Below are 13,856 nucleotides of genomic sequence, written 5' to 3' on the forward strand. Positions count from 1 at the left end.
TAACACAGGCAGGAAGGGACCACATCTGTTGGAAAAAAATTGTGCCAAGTAGACTTGCCTGATGCAGGGTGCACAAACTTCCTATTTGTAAAACTACAGTACCTGTGAAGTACGATAAAGTGAAGTGAAATAAAATGAGGTGTGCCTGTACTGATTTCATTGCCTTTAAACATATATGCAGTGGGGATTCCTGGATCATATGATAGTTCCATTTGTAGGCTTTTGAGGAACCTCTGTAGTGTTTTGCATCCCGGCTGTACTAATTTACGTTCCCACCAATAGTGCCACAAGGGTTCTCATTTCCTCACATCCTCTCCAATAGTTGTTGTCTTTCATCCTCTTGATAATAACAATTCCAACAGGTGTGAGGGGACATTGTGGCTTTAATTTGCATTTTCTTGATAGTGAGTACTGTTGAGCATTAAAAAAAAAAAAACCCTGTTCGTTCTTTTTATGTCTTCTTTTGAGAAATATCTATTCAGGTTGGTGGTGGGGAGCTAGCCGCAGCTGGCTGTGGAGGGGATGTCGGCGCACCACAGAGTGCTATGCTGGGTGATTCTGGCACTAGGAACAGCTTCCTCCTCATCCCACTGCCTAGACCTGGAGAAGCCCCTCTCATCCTTCTCACTCATCCCCCTGGGGCGAGGTGAGTAAGCTGAGCTGCCCCATGCATGGAGCCCAGAGCCAGGGCCCCTACCACTAGTGCTGCAGAGTGAGCTTCACTTCCTTTCCAGGGCACACCTGTGCCACTACCCCAGGTTGTGTTAATGGCTTATTGCTGTTCCTCCAAAACAGTAATCAGGCTATTTTGCTTTTTTATCATTTGTGTTGTCACTGGACTAACAGCTTTACTTTCCTTCAGAATTTTTTCCCACACTAAAATCTGTCCTCGTATTGATATCCTGGCTCCAGACTCCCAAACTTGCTTTTTTTATCATCACGTTTTCGCTGGACTAGCACTTTTAATTTCCTTATTCCTGAAGACACAGCATTTAAATTAGGCCAAAAATTTCAGAATTTTTTTCTTACACCGAAATCTGTCTTTGTATTGACATCCTGGCTCCAGACTTTCCAAACCCAGATAAGCAGTGACCATTCAGCATACCCAAGATCCCTTTCTCGCTGTTGCCTCTGTCCTGACTAACCTCCTGCCCTCATTCCCTACTCTTTCCCCCTCCTCAACAAAACAAGCCAAACAATCAAATAAACAAAAACTACCTTACTCAAGGAATTAGGTAGGTGAAGAATGATGGATCACATTGGAGGTGGGATTAAAAACACACTCAAGGCCGGGCGCGGTGGCTCAAGCCTGTAAGCCCAGCACTTTGGGAGGCCGAGGCGGGTGGATCACGAGGTCAGGAGATCGAGACCATCCTGGTTAACATGGTAAAACCCCGTCTCTAGTAAAAATACAAAAAATTAGCTGGGCATGGTGGCACATGCCTGTAATCCCAGCTACTCGGGAGGCTGAGGCAGGAGAATTGCCTGAACCCAGGAGGCGGAGGTTGCAGTGAGTCGAGATTGCGCCATTGCACTCCAGCCTGGGTAACAAGAGCGAAACTCCGTCTCAAAAAAAAAAAAAAAAAAAAAAAAACCACACACACACACACAAATTAAAAAGTTAAAATGCATTATTTTCTCTACACTGGCTAAGACTATTGCTCTACATTATCAATTTTAATGTCATGTGTCTGTGTGAATGTAGTGTGGGTTTGAGTAGCATTGTGTGTGAGTGGCTCCACAAGTACTTCTAGTGCAGCCCCTCAGTTTAAAGAAGAAAGGGGTCGGGGGGAAACTACACAAAGCTTTCAGTTCCTTTACCTAATGAGCATTGTTCTAACAACTGTATATCAGCCTACTTGGGAACAGCCCCTCTTGCCCTGTGTTTATTCTTAGGGCACACCTTCAGTCACCCCATGCCCAATGTATCTCATTCCCCAGTGAGGATTCGTTAGCTAGAAATTTAACACTTTTCTGCAACTTTAAACTTAGATTATGCTTTGTTATAAATTTTTATACCCTTCTTCTGTCAAAGATGCATAAGTAAGACTTTTTAAAAGTTATTAGATTAAATAGCCCTTCTCTTTCCACTTGTCTCTGGGGAATGTAAGCTGATGGTTCTTAAGATGTTGAATTTTGTTTACTATCCACTGTTCTTCAGCCAGAATTCTCTAGTGATCTAAAGCAATGTGACTGAAGACCAGGTTTTAAATTATGTGTTGAAGAGTTGCCTTATATTTTAAAAGGGAAAAAATTACCTGATTTTTATTATGCCAGATGACAGCAACATGAAGTCCTAATATATTGTTGTCAGTTGCTTTCCTGCTTATTGTGAACACTGGTACTTCCGGAGTACCTACAGCTTCTGGTGCAATGTCTTCTCCCAAAGTGTTGGCCACCATTTCACCCAAGGCCCTCTTCCAATTCTTGCTTTTCTGAGTCAGATTTAGAGAGCACCCCTGTCTCCCCTTATCCCTTACTTTATCTCCAAACCAGATATTCTTGCTGCATTTTTCTTCTCACTACCTCTCCCTGAAAGGTGAGCTGCCAGATACCAATTTGGGAGCTTTAAGCCAAACAACCTCAAACCCATTTCTTCCTGTGTAGGGGTGCAAGTCTCTGAAGCTCTCACTCCAACCCGTAGTCTGTGTAGAAAACGTACCATAATCCCCCTGCCCCAAAACTGCCATTGCCTTTGGTGTGAGATGTTCCTTGTTTCCTAGTTCAACTTGAGTCCCTCACTCCTCTGCTAGCCAACCCCCATCCAGCAATAAGGATCCAAGCCCCAGTCCCCTATTCACACTCTCTGCCTGCATTCCACGCTAGCCTAGGGAATACCTGTATTCTCCACTTTGACCACATGCTGTAGTATTCATTCTCTATCTCTCTCATCTTCTCACCTGTGGTGGTTTATGGGTGTGATGAAGTTTTTGATATTATTATAAACTAGTAAAAAGAAAACAACAACAACAAAAACTCAGAGAGAGAGAGAAAGATCTTTTCAGGGTCTTTGCCCATTTTAATTTAGATTATTTGTTTTCTTACTATTAAGTTGCTTATTATTTTCAATTTTAACCCCTTATCAGAGTTATGGTTTGGAAATATTTTCTTCCATTCCATAGGTTGCCTCTCCACCCTGTTGATTATTTCCTTTGCTGTGTAGAAACTTTTTTAGTTTGATGTAATCCCATTTGTCTATCTTGGGATAGACATTATCTATCTTTATGGATTCTATCCAAAATCATTGCCCCAACTAATATCAGGAAGGTTTTCTCCCATATTTTTTTCTAGTGGTTCTGCAGTCTCAGTTGTTACATTTAAGTCTTTGAATCATTTTGGGTTGATTTTTGTACCTGGAGTGAGATAAGGTCTAATTTCCATTTTCTGCATGTGGATATGCAGTTTTTTCAACACCATTTATTAAAAATACTGTTCATTCCCCATTCATGTGCTTTTGGCAACTTTGTCAAAATTGATCGTCTAAAATGCATGTGTTTATTTCTGGACTTTGTATTCTGTTCCATTGCTCCATGTTTCTGTTTTATTGCCAGTACTGTCCTGTTTTGATTACTATTGCTTCATAGTACATTTTGAAGTTAGGTAGTGTGATATCTCCAGCTGTGTTCTTTGTTGCCCATGATTGCTTTTGTTCTTAGGGATCTTTTGTGATTATATATACATTTTTTGGTGTTTTATATTTCTTTGAAGAATGTCATTGGTATTTAGGTAGGAATTGCACTGAATCTGTAAATCACTTTGGCCATTATTGTCATTTTGACAGTATTAACTCTCCCAATCTACAAATAAGGGATATCTTTTTATTTATTGGTGTTTTCTTCATTTTTTAATATATGTTTCATAATATTCTCTATGTAAGTCTTTTACCACCTTGTTTAAGTTTACTCCTAAGTATTTATTTTTTGTAGATATTGTTAACAGGATTATGTTCTTTTTCAGGTCTTTCATTGTTAGTGTATAGTATCACTACTGATTTTTTATGTTGATTTTGTATCTAGTCACATTACTGAATTTGTTTACTAGTTTTAACCTAGTTTGCTAAAGTCTAGGATTTTTTACATATAGGACCATGCTGTCTGCAAACAGGGATGTATTTAGCTATTTCATTTCCAATTTGGATGCTTTTTATTTCTTTCCCTTGCCTAATTACTCTGAGTAGAACTTCCATTAATACATTGAATAGAAGTAGTGAGAGTGAGCATCCTTGTCTTGTCCTTAATCTTAGAAAAAGCTTTTAACTCTTCACCATTAAGTGAGATGTTAGCTGTGGGTTTAATCATATATGGTCTTTATTGTATGAGCCACATTCCTTCTATACCTAATTCGTTGAGAGTTCATAATCATGAAACGATAATGAACTTCATCAAATGCTTTCTCTGCATCTATCAAGTGATCATATGGATTTTGTTCTTTATTCTGTTAATGTAAATGTATTTCACATTTATAGATCTGTATGTTGAACTATCTTTGCATCCCTACCTTAAAGCTCACTTTATCGTGACAATCTTTTCGACATGCTGTTGAGATTAGTTTGCTAGTGTTAATATTTTATTGATGCACCTATGTTCATCAGTGCTATTGCCTATAATTTTAATTTGTGAGGTGTCCCTATCTTTGTTATCAGGATTATGCTAGCCTTGTAAATAACTTTGGAAGTATTATCTCTTTTTCAATTTTTTGGAAGGGTTTTGGAAGGAGTGACATTAGTTCTTCTTTAAATGTTTGGTGGAATTCAGCAGTGAAGCCATAACTCCCTGGGCTTTTCTTTAATTAAATATTTTTAATACTAATTTAATCTCCTTACTCATTATTGGTCTGTTCAGATTTTCAATTTCTTCATCTAAGTGGGTTTTATGTATCTAGGAATGTACACATTTATTCTAGATTATCTACTTTGCTGGCATATAATTCTTCATTATAGTCTCTTCTCAAAATTGACAAACCTTTATCCAGACTAAGGAAAAAAAGAGAAAAAATTATTTTTCTGGTTAAGGTTTGTCTGGTAAAGGTTTTTCAATTTTATCTTTTTAAAAGACCAAATTTCAGGTTTGTTGTATTTTTATTGTTTTTATAGTTTGTATTTAATTTAATTTAACAGCTCTGATCTTTATTTTTTCCTTCATTCTATTAATTTTGGGCTTAGTTTTTTCTTTTTATAGTTCCTTGAGATGTAACATTAGGTTATTTAAGATCTTTCTTCTTCTTTAATGTAAATGTTTTGATGTATCTTACAAGTTTTGGTATGTTGGGCTTCCATTTTTGCAGGTGTCCACATATTTTTAAATTTCCATTTTAATTTCCTCTTTAATATATCTGTTGTTCAGAATTGTGCAATTTAATTTTCATGTGTTTGTGAATTTTCTAAAAGTTCTCCTGTTATTACTTTCTAGTTTCATACCATTTTGATCTGGAATGATAATTGATATTATTTCAGCTCCTTAGATTTATTACTATTTGCTTTGTGTTCTAACATTTGTCCTGTAGCATTTCCTGCAAAACAGTTCTGGTGGTGATAAACTCCTTTGGTTTTTGTTTGCCTGGCAGAGTTTTTAATCTCTCCATTCTTCACAAAACACAGCTTTTTTGCGGGGGAACAGTATTTTTGGTTGACACTTTTTTCCTATAGAACATTGAATAATATTATTCCACTCTCTCAGCCGTAAGTTTCTGCTGATAAATCTGCTATTAGCCTTATTGGTATTATGTCATATGTTATTTGCTTCTTTTCTCCTTTTGTTTTCAGAATCATCTTTTTATTTAATTTTTCACAGTTTAATTAAAATATATCTTATATTTCTGACTAGATTGAATCTTATCAAACACCTTTAATGTTCCTATACCTGTATATTTTTCTTTCCCCAGATTTGGAAAGTATTCTGTATTATTTCATCAGATAAACTTTCTTTCCCTATCTGTTTCTCTCCTCTTTCTGGGACACACATGATGTGTAAATTGGTTCTTAATGATGTTCCATAATTCCATAAGATTTCTTGACTTTTTTCTCATTTTTTTTCCTTTTGTGTCTCTGACTCAGTAATATCAAATGACATGCTTTGATTCTTTATTCTGCTTGATCAAATCTACTTTCAAAGAACTCTATGAAATTTTTCAGTTCAACCATTGTGTCCTTTACATCCAGAATTTGTTTTTTTTTTATGATTTCTATCTCTTTGTTGAACTTTCAATTTGTTCATGTATTATTTTTCTTATTCTTTTTAATCATCTATCTGTGTTCTCTTGTAGCTCACTGAACTTTTTAAAGACAATTATTTTAAATTCATTATCAGACAGTTCATAAACCTTTGTTTCTTTAGGGTCAGCTATTGGTGTTCCTTTTTTTTTTTTTTTTTTCCTTTGGTGGTATCATTTTTCTCAGATTGTTCTTGATTTTTAGGCTTACTATCCATTGTTATCCGCACATTTGAAAAGCAAGAAATTTATTGCAGTCCTTGCATACTGGCTTTATCTGGAAAACCCCTTTCCCTGTCATGCAGCAATTCTTGGTAGGGTGTCTCTTGTGGTCTGCAGGTAAACTTGTTGCTGAAGTCCTCAGGCAGGCTGGCCTGGTGCCTGTGTCAGCAGGTGGTAGGCCTGGTTCCTGGATCTGTACAATTGGCCCTGAAGCCTGGATCTACTGGGGTAGCTCTTTTCATTGGGTATATGGGGATGAACGTAAAGCCTATGTCTATAGGGGCATGCACAGAGCCTGTACTAATAGGTGCTGGACTGAAGCCTGGGTCCCTAGCTGTTGCCATGGCTCTGAGGTGGGCATTGAGACTATGTCTGCAGGAAATGGCCAGGTTCTGGAATGGGCCTAGTATCTGGGTCTCCTGGGATGAGCTTGGAATCTGAGTCCATGGAGACTGGCCTGGTACTGGTGCAGGACTGGAGCCTGAATCTGGAGAAATGGGCCTGGGATCTTGGTAGATGGGAGCCTGAGACTTCAGAGATGGTCCTAGAGCCTTTATGATGACCAGCCTAGCATCAGGATCTACTGAAGTTGGCCTGTACCTGGTCTGATAGAGCACAACTGGGCCCTAAGTTTATTGGATCATGGGTCACAAAAAACAGCCTGGATCCTGAAGCTGGCCTAGGGCTGGGGTGGGGTGGGGTCAGTCTAGAGTCTGAGACCGTAGGTGCTAGACTGGTGGCTGGAGCCACAGGCGCTGGTCTAGAACCTGGGGAATGATCTGGAGACTGGGTGTGTGAGTTCTGGCCTAGAACCTAGGTCATCAGGGGCTGGCATGGAGACTAGGTTCACAAAGGCTGGTCTGGGTCCTAGGGCTATAGGAACTAGATTGGAACCTAGGTCCAAAGAAGCAGTCCTAGATACTGGGTCTGTAGGCACCAGCCCAATACTGGAGTCAACTGTGATGAGCCTGGACCCTCCATCTACTGGAACATGGGACCATAGGAACTGGCCTGGACAGTGGGGTGGCAGAAACTAGCCTAGCCTTATAGGAAGGCCTGGAGCCTGCATCTGCAGATGCTTGCCAGATACCTGGCTAAAGGGTAGGGCTAGGGATGCTAACCTGGAATTGGGTTGGCCTGAATTCTGGATTTGTGTGAGCCAACCTAGTTCTGGGCTAGTCTGGAACCTAGGGTAGACTTGAGGTCTGAGACCACAGGGGCTAGCCTGGTGCTAGGCAGTCCCAGAGCCTTTATCCACAGGAGGTTGGATCTATGGATACTGGCCTGGTAAGTAGAGTTATAGGGGCCAGCCTGGTCCTGGAGCTAGTCTGAAACCTGGAGTTATGGAGGCCAGCCTGGTCCTGGAAGCAGTCTGGAGCCTGAAGTCTGGCGCTGGCCTGGTCCCAGGAACAGTCTGACACCTAGGGCTCTGGGGTAGACCTAGCATTCGGATATATCCAGAAACCAAGTCCACCAGAAAAGACTGGCTGTGGGATCTGGTCTGGCTCAGTCTGCAGGTACTGGCCTAGAGTTTGGGGCCATACAGGCATACCTATTACTGGGTTTTACTGAAGTAGCCTCTGTGTTGGGGTCCAAGGCAAAGTTCAGTGCCCAATTCCCTTTTCTTCTTCCACACAAAGGTTGTCTCTGTCTGTGCTTTGCTGCCTGATATTGTGGGAGGGGTGACACAGTAGTGCAAAAGTGTTCTTCCTATGCTCTTCAATTCATCTTTTCTTATTCCTCTGCTACACTAAGATTCTGTAATCTTTCACCTGGTTTCCTTGCCTCTTATGAAGGTTTGTGCACAGATAGTTATTTAAGTTGATGTTTCTGTGCAAGAATAAGTGCCAGAAAGTTCCATTCTGACATTTTGCTGATGTCCAGTTTTACAGCATCTAGCCAGATTTCTGTATAATGATTTTAAAAGTGCCTCAGCAGCCTCAGGGTCAGGTATTCTGCTAATTTGGAAAGAAAGATGGCAGATCTTATGTTAATGATCTTATCAAACACATACATATATACACACAATAATAATAAAGCAGACAAAACTTTTGGAGATGATAAATATATTTATGGCATACGTTGGGGTCATGGTTTCATGAGTATGTATTCATCTCTACATTCATCAGGTTTTATACATTAAACACATACAGCTTTTATATGCTAATTATACCTCAAAAAAGTAGTTCTACAAAAAAAAAAAGAAAGGAAGTTAAAGACAATAGAAGAAAAATACTTGTTGGGCTCTTTCCCCATGAAGTATGACTTGTATATCAGATTTCTAATGGTTATTGAATCTTTCAGATTTTCTGATGATAAGTATAATAAGACAAATAGTATGTTGGGCTAGAAAAGACAAAAATACATATTTGAGGATGGATTTTCCCCTAACATAATAGGACTTGTTGTACAAGTTATTCAAGCCAGTACCAGGCTGAAGGGAGAGAAAAGTTTCCAGATCAAATATTTGTGTCATTGGTTCAACTAAAGTCTCAAGTAGAAGAGACTTATTATGAGATACTTGGAGCCACAATATTCAAAATTCATCACGAAGTGGGAACCAGCACCCTACAAAACAAAGAACAATGGCTTGGGATTCAGAACATCTGGGTTCTGGTCTGTTTTGCACATGCAATCATGTGTCCACTTTCCAGGACTTATTTTCTTGAGACTAGACAATCTCTGATAAACCTCCTGTCTGATTCTCCTCTCTTACAGGAAGTTAGGCCGGTGCTCAGATCAGACTTTCGGTCACAAAAGATGAAGGAAGAAGGCATCGGGTGTCTTTCTTAACCACAGTTTTAGGACATGGATTTAGAGAATGCATTCACAGGAATTAAGCAAATAATAAAAGCTGGATTTGAGGTAGAAAAATAGGAAACAGAAGATGAAAAAATCAGGGAAGAAAATATTTAGGAGCAATGAAGAGTCCCCTATTGCTTTGTAGTATAGCCAAAAATTTTTATTTTTCTCTTCTTTAGACTCTAAGAGGACTAGAGCACATGAGAGGGTTTTGGAGCTTTAAAATGTTCTAGGATGCCCCAAGCCAAGAAAGCATGTCCCACATCTTCCCAATACCCTGATCTAGCTAAAACCATATACCACTTCCTCATTGCTCAGGAGGCATTGAAACTTCATCACCAACCCAGAACAGCTCCAGAAACCCCCATCCTTTTCTGGGATTTATTCAAATTGGTGCTATCAGTCTTTTTGATCCAAAAGAACCTGTGTTTATTTGGCTCTTCTATGCCTTGCCACCAGCCACCAATCAGTTAAAACATCTTTCCTTTGCTACAGAGAGGTGCAACCATATCGAAAGTCACCATCAGTTCAAGGTCACATCTGAGAGTTTCACCTGCTCAATCACCAAAGCTCCTGAATTAAGAGTTAGGGTTCTCCTTTGGACCATCAAGATGAACTTCATTAGGAATTCTGAGATAGAGCAAGTATTTCAGGGGAACATCAGGTCCCAGTGTCCACCTGTCATCTCAGAAGCTAGTAAAGAAAACTTTTTCCCTAGAAAGACTTCCGGTATAAAAAATGTTCCCAAGATTTGAGAGTATGAGAGTCTCTTGGTGAGTTCCCTGGTGAACAGAAATCAGGAATGTGCTGCTACACAGAAGAGATGTACAAGCATCTAGTCACTGCCTCAAGGTAACTTTGAAAGAATTTTATATTATAACTTGGATTGGGATAGAGTGATTCTTTGACTTTTTGGTCTCTCCAAAGTCCTCCAAAAGATGTTGCAAAGGCAAGGCTCCTCAGAATCCCTAGGAAGCTTTCAGATTTTATGAATAGGTGCCAACAGCTATCAGATGTCTTCCTAAGATGGCTGCTGCATCCTAATTTCACATTGATAAAGGTTAATGAAGGACATTGATATGAAAGAAGCATCCTAGGGACCCTTGACACATTGTGAGAATATGCAGAGGGTGGGGCTGCACCACCCTCCCACAGATACTCAGCCATACAGTCCCCATTCCCTGCCATGACCAAGAGTTTCAGAGCCTCACAGGGGTGTCTATGCAGACTTGAGGCAGATCGGACCTAGCACTGGCGCTGGAATTGAAACCTATCCTGTAGTCCCATAGATCATTTTCTTTTGTATGAACATAGAAATTGACCCTTCTGGTCTTGAAGCTTGAAACTTCCATTTATTTTATATGAATTTCTTCCTTAGTAAAGGACTCCTAGATCCCTCAAAAAGTATCAAAAAACTAAAACCAGGAGCATTGCAGAGAGACTAGGGGAGCACTTGCAACTTTTAATAGGATGGTCAAAGGAGGCCTCATTGAGCAGGTGGCTTTTAGGTGAAGACTTCAAGAAGGAAATTGACTTTTCTATAGGTCTAATGAGAAAACGGAATGCAGGCAGAAGAAAAAAGACAGCCAAGTGCCGAAGCAGAGAGGCTAAAGAGTGTGAGGTTGGGGATGTGACTGGAGGGATATCAGGGAGGCGACTGGAGGCTAAGTCACAGAGAACTTAAAGGGCTGTTATAAGGAATTTATATCTCTTTCTCTGAATGATATTGGGAGTTACTGCAGGAGTTACACAAAGGAATGACAAAATCCGGCTTTTGTTTTAAAAGGAGCATTCTGGTTTTCCATTGAGAAAAGACTAAAGACTTTCTCCATCCAGAAAAGACCGCCAAAAACTGTGAAGCATCTAAAAGTTTACCCTACTTGGTGCACAGTTTCATAAATGCTGGCAGATGACACAAGCCTCCTGGGTCAAAACAGGATTTTATGACTCATTCAACAGGCAGAATTATTGCTGTGTTTGTGTCAGTCCGTCTTGCTGCACAAGTCCTACAGAGGAAACACAGAAAGGCATATTAATGTTGCAATGCAATAGATGTGTTTTGCAGTCAAGGAGCCTGAATTTAGGGAACCTAGATGTTTTATAATGAACTCCAAACAAACCTGTCTGAACTTTGCTCCAGAGGGAGACATTGTCTTTCTTACAATGAACAGTAAGCAAACCTGCCCTCTGCTTTAGAAAAAAGCAGTATCTCCAGCTTCCAAGCTGCCCTCTTTTCAAACATCTTGAAAAGAGAGGAGCAAAGGCTGTCAATGTCTCTGCTCATAAAACATGCAGAAATGTGAGGGGCCATGAAGAATTTTCTCCCAACCAAAATTAGCAGGATGTCATAATGGATTGGATGTAAAGTGAGAGGGGAAAAGACACTTAAGAATAAATCCAAGAGTTTTTATTTGAACAAGTGAAAAGAAAGAGTTGCCATCAACTAAGTTGAGAAAGACTATAGGTGAACTAGGCTGGGTGGAGAGGGTGGATAAGGAGATTGATCTAGGACATAATGAGTCTGAGATGGCAATTGGATGGAATCCAAGAGATGTCAACCAGGCCATTAGATATATGTCTTGAGTTTGGAAAAGAGTTTGAGTAATAATATAAACTGTTAGTCATTGGCATGTAGATTCGCTTTTAAAGCCATGGGACCAATTGGGATCACCAGGGAGTAAGTGTGGAGGGCCAATGATTCAAATCTGAAGTAATCCAAAATTAGGAAATGTGAGAGAAAAGAAGGTCCACAGAAGAGGCTGAGAAGAAGTAATCAATGAAGTTAAAGGAAAACCAAGAGAGTGTGTTGTATTGGAAACCAAGTGAAGACATTCCATTCAAAAATGATCTATTCAGATGAAGAGCAATAATGGACCATTGGATTTAATAACATAGAGACCATTGATGGCTTTAAAAAGTGTTTCAGTAGAATGATATTGGCAAAAACCCAATTAGATAAGATTAGGAGGGGGATTGGAGATAGCTTGTATAGACAATCCTTTCAATAAATTTTGCTGCAAAGTGTTAAAGCAAACTACATATGGCCCAAAAGGGACTCTGTACTTCTACATTTGAGTCCTTGTGGGTGAACTGTAACCTAGCTTAGTAGACAAAATTGAAAACCTAATTTAGTAGTGTGCACCTGGAAAAGTACTTGAGTGTTGGCCAATCCCAGCAGCCATACTTCAACCACTCATAGAATGCCGGATGTTAAAACTTTGTTCAAATAAGGCAAACGGCCAGTTGTAACCAATCTCACTGTTTCTTTACCTCACTTCCTGTACGTCACTTTACCTTTTTTTGTCTATAAATTTGTTTTGACCATGAGGCACCCCTGGAGCCTCTGTGAATCTGCTGTGATTCTGGGGGCTGCTGGATTCACGAATTGTTCATTGCTCAATTAAACTCCTTTAAATTTAACTTAGCTGAAGTTTTTCTTTAATCAGGTGTCAGAAGCAGGATCTGAAGTGGAGTTTCTGGTAACCCCCAAGAGTGCTGAGTGAACACGGAAGGTACCTGCAGGATCCTCTTGTGCCCGTTGATCTCTCAGAGCAGTTGAGGCTCACAGGTAAGCTCCCACTCACATTTCCTAACTTCACACATTTGTGTTTTGAGCTCTCTGAGTTTCTTTCAGCAAATTTCTGATTCAGAATGGGTTTGGAGTTGCAACAAAAACTGGACTGGGTCCAGTTAGACACGAATTTGGTCTGGGAATGGACTGGCTTGGATCCACTTAGAGGCCTCTTACATCTGACTGGGTCAGAAAAGAACTGGTAGTAAGCAGTAATGTTGCAGGAGTTACAACATTTGGCTCTTGAAAATTCACAGGGGTTTTTGTGACTTATGCCTTTCTTTCATTTTTCTTATGCACCGAGGTAGGTAAATTCTTAACTTAATCAAGAGAACCTGAGAGTAAAGCCAATATTTTAGGTAAAAGTGGGATCCTTAATTTCTGGAAAAGAGTTCCTTCTGGGCTATACATTAGGTCTGGGAGGCAGCAAAGTCTTACAGAAACAGCAAAATCTTACTAAAGATAACTTACAGTGGAACGTTCTGAATGAACAACAATGCACTGAAGTATATTCCAAAAACAGGGCTCTCAGTAAAGTCCCATTTGGCTAAGAAAGGGTTTGGCATTATGGAATGTCAACTGCTATTCTCTTTGGAATAATCTGCCTTGCAGTCTTTGTTGACAGCTGTGGGTGATGTTGAGGTGCACGGCAACACATTCAAGCTTATGCACAAGGCATTTGAGGTCAGGCATGGAAGAATACTGAGGCAATCTGTGTATGTATTTGTGCATGAGAGTGAAACTCCATGACCCTGAAAACAGGACAGGGAGTGGAGTGTGTGGTGTGATAAGAAACACTGAAAACAGCCTCCTGAGAATGCGGTTTGAGTGTTGTACAAAGTCACAGGTGCCTCAGTAACCGACTGCAAATGGCCGGCTAGTGGATGTTTGTAGTTAATAGTTGGCGCCATTCTCAGAATTGCTTCCCACCCTGCTCAGCTGGAATGGTCTGACAACTCATTCTAGGCATTCACTGCAAACTAAACGCTTTGCAGGTGATTGGATGGGGCAGGAACAGAATGGTGGACATGAGGAGATTTTTCCTCCCCACTGA

The 13,856-nt window shown here is 40.0% G+C and overlaps 2 protein-coding genes across 8 annotated transcripts in view; one reads left to right on the forward strand and one right to left on the reverse strand.

Annotated features, from left to right (window-relative positions):
• The window catches only part of GLYAT (glycine-N-acyltransferase), a 182,317-nt gene that overhangs the window by 142,312 nt on the left and 26,149 nt on the right, over nt 1–13,856 (reverse strand). The window lies entirely within an intron of this gene.
• The window catches only part of LOC100895047 (glycine N-acyltransferase-like protein 1), a 113,998-nt gene that overhangs the window by 87,357 nt on the left and 12,785 nt on the right, over nt 1–13,856 (forward strand). For all 7 annotated transcript variants that reach the window (XM_009008173.5, XM_054240915.2, XM_054240919.2 and 4 more), the window contains one exon: nt 12,678–12,799. The gene's annotated coding sequence lies outside the window, so the exon portion shown is untranslated. The remainder of the gene's footprint in view (nt 1–12,677; nt 12,800–13,856) is intronic.

Source organism: Callithrix jacchus, chromosome 10, assembly GCF_049354715.1.
Source record: "Callithrix jacchus isolate 240 chromosome 10, calJac240_pri, whole genome shotgun sequence".
In the NCBI taxonomy this organism is placed as follows: Eukaryota; Metazoa; Chordata; class Mammalia; order Primates; family Cebidae; genus Callithrix; species Callithrix jacchus.